Below are 3396 nucleotides of genomic sequence, written 5' to 3' on the forward strand. Positions count from 1 at the left end.
CTGTATTGTTAAATGAAATGATGATTTACTTTATGTCGCTATATACATTTTCATATGCTTAAATGAAGAGCCCTACTCTCCTCATCCTAGTGCCAGCCCGGTGCTTAAATCTTATTTCCCCTTGAGGACAAAGAACAAGAATCACATTTTAGGCATTCTGGCGCACAGCTAGCGGGTCTGGCGCTGAGCGGGGATGGAGCTCGGTTCCCCCACACACACACACCCCTCTCACTCAGGAGCGAGCCCCACCCCTCCGCCGGCCAGGCCCACCCTGACCAAACTATCCCCTGCGGCGCGAGCCCAGCGTGGCTGCGGGCGCCCCCCAGCAGAACCCCCGCCATGGGTAGCCAGAGCTCCAAGTCTCCCCGCGCGACGTGAACGCGGAGGAGGCAGCAGGCGCTTCCCCCGCTAAGATCAACGGACAGGAGAACGGCCACGTGAAAAGCAATGCAGACTTATCCCCCAAAGGTGAAGGGAGTCACCCCCACCCCCGTGAACGGAACAGAGGAGGCAGCCGGGGCCACTGGCGATGTCATCGAGCCGGCACCCCCTAGCCAGGGCGCTGAGGGCAAGGAGGAGGTCTCCCCCAAGGAGACCCCCAAGAAGAAGAAATTCTCTTTCAAGAAGGCTTCCAAATTGAGTGGCCTGTCCTTCAAGAGAAATCGGAAGGGGGGTGGGGGATCCGTCTGCTTCCTCACCCACAGGAAGGGCAGGAGCAGGGGGGGTCGGTGCCTGCAGTGAGGAAGGCACTGCCCAGGAAGGGAAGGCAATGTGCCACCCCTGAGAGCCAGGAGGCCCAGGCCACAGGGGCAGAGGCTGGTGCTGCCTCCAAGGGAGGAGACACAGAAGAGGCAGGGCCCCAGGCACAGAGCCATCCACCGCTCTGGGCGGAGAGGCGTCCTACACCAGCGGTTGGGCAGAATGAGTAGCTGGGTGGGGGCAGGTGGGTGACCTTAAGCTGCAAAAACTGTGCTGTCCTTGTGAGGTCACTGCCTGGACCTGGTGCCCTGGCTGCCTTCCTGCGCCCAGAAAGGAAGGGGCTGTTGCCCCCTAGCCACGTTCCCTCTTGTCCTCTTCCTCCTGTGGATTCTCCACTCATCCATCTGGTCTTCCTCTTAAGGCCAGTTGAAGATGGTCCCTTGCAGTTTCCCAAGTTAGGTTAGTGATGGGAAATGCTCCTGGCCCTGTCCCTATCTCCTTCGCTGTCCCCACCTGTGCAGAAGGCAATTGCTGGTTTTCTTCCCCAATTCTTTTCCAAGTAGGTTTTGTTTACTCCCCAAATCCCTGAGCCAGATCTAGGGGTGCCTACACTCCCAAACCCTGAGTGTCCAGCCTTCCCCTGTTGAGTTTTTAGTCTCTTGTGCTGTGCCTAGTGGCCCCTGGGCTAGGGAGGACACTGCCCCCGTTTAGGTTTTTATAAATGTCTTACTCAAGTTCAAACCTCCAGCTTGTGAATCAACTGTGTCTCTTTTTTGACTTGGTAAGCAAGTATTAAGCTTTGGGGTGGGGGAGAGGTATGTAATGTGACACAACTTCTTGTTGTCTATTATTTTCCCCTCCCATTGTTTTAAATAACTTTTAATGGCCAAACCCCAGATTTGTAATTTTTTTTTCCTAACTGCTAAAACCATTCTCTTCCACCTGGTTTTACTGTAACCCTTAGAAAAGGAATAAATGTTGTCCCTTTAAAAAAAATCGTATTTTTTTATTTGTTTGCTTTTTGAATCATATTTTGAATGGCACAGTCCTTTAATGTAGAGGCCCAGAAATTATTTATTAATTGCTTCTGTTTTGGTTGAAAGTACCAGAAGTAGGCAAATTGTGTAATAGATAATGTTTGTCTCTGGCTGTATTATCTCTTCTTTCCATACTTTTTCTCCTCTTTTATGTTACTCTCTTCTACACCTACACCCCCCAGCCCAAAAGAAATTAGCCCCTTAGTACTTCCTACTAGATAAAATTATGTAGCCCTTTCCAGAAAATTTGTCTTCCCTCTGATTAAAACTCACATTCCTTCTGTGCCCAGATCTCAGCTACATATCACCTGTCACAGAAGTTCAGCTGATAAGCCAATTAGCACTAAAGTATGATGACTACAAGAAGTAGTTCATTAATCTGTTAATAGAAGCATTAGATTATAACTGGGGATATTTGGAGACACAAAATTTGAACCTATTCACTCAACTTTTAATTAATATTTGAGTACACATTACGGTTCTCAAATTTTTCACCATTAAGTAAAGCTTTTTAATTCATTAGACTCCACAGTCCTTATGTTTTGATATATTTTGTTTAGCAAACAAAATTTATTTTAAGCAATATTTGGTTTCCTGTTTTATTACACATACATATCTGTTAATCAAAGTTTCTGGTCATCATGAAGTAACCAGGATATAATCTTACTGAACTGGTAGAATCCTAGCCAACAGCCGAGAAACTCATCTCTTTAAACAGTCTGTGCAGTCTTATCATTGTAGATGGATCACTTTCTTTGACATTTTAGAATACTGACTGTAAAACACATGGATTCTCCAATATTATCATCACATCCCTGGTGGTCCAGCAAACCCAGGTTTAAAATCACTGGTGGAACACTCACTGTACACTGAGCTTGGTGCTAAGTGCTCAAAATATGAAACTAAATAAGCCAAGGGCCCTGCCTTGATATTCTCAGGGTCTACTTTCCATTGTGGGTAACTTTGGCTTTTGCGTGCACAACACCTGCCTGGATTTCTAACTTCCCCCATTTTTACTCTGCTTATTTCTTAACCACCTAGGGCTCTCCTCAGGACAGAGCACTTAACACTTTTATCTTTTGTTATCTTGAGCACTATGCATAATTCAGGTACTTTTTGCATAGGAGGCAGTCTAGTAGCTGCTTCCAGGGAGAAACTAAACCAGAAGGCAGCAGAATGTGAGGTTAAGATCGCTCACCTGAAGTGGACACTTCTCTGGATTTGAATCCCAGCTCTTCCACTTTTGAGCTAACGGAATTAGGGCAAGTTTCTAACCCTCTTTATGCCTCCCTCTTCTCATCTGAAAGACAGAAATAATAAGAGTACTTACCTCTTATTTTTTTTGAGGATTAAATGATACAATGTATGTAAAACATTTATCACAATATTAGCACATAGGAAGTGCTTAATGGATTCCATCTATTATCATTATTAATACTACTATTACTAAAGGGGAAAAGAAGAGAAATAGAAATATTAGGGTACTGAGGTTTTAAAAAAGGGATGCATTCTTAATGGATCTTTAGCCAGAGAAGTATCAGGTTTGAGGAGATCATTGTTTTGAGAGTTAAACAAAGGACAGGTGAAGGAAGACGGGAAAGAAGAGGAGAGACAAAGAGCAAAGAAAGTGAAGTAACAGGGCAGAAGAGCTTAAATCATA

General features: G+C 45.5%; 1 pseudogene across 1 annotated transcript; it reads left to right on the plus strand.

Annotated features, from left to right (window-relative positions):
* The first annotated feature begins 339 nt into the window (after positions 1 to 339).
* On the plus strand, positions 340 to 925 carry LOC307049589 (MARCKS-related protein-like; annotated as a pseudogene). Its single transcript has one exon. The product of its transcript is annotated as an MARCKS-related protein-like (transcript).
* Positions 926 to 3396: the final 2471 nt, after the last annotated feature.

The sequence above is a fragment of the Hyperoodon ampullatus genome (assembly GCF_949752795.1).
Source record: "Hyperoodon ampullatus genome assembly, chromosome: 3".
Classification (NCBI taxonomy): Eukaryota; Metazoa; Chordata; class Mammalia; order Artiodactyla; family Ziphiidae; genus Hyperoodon; species Hyperoodon ampullatus.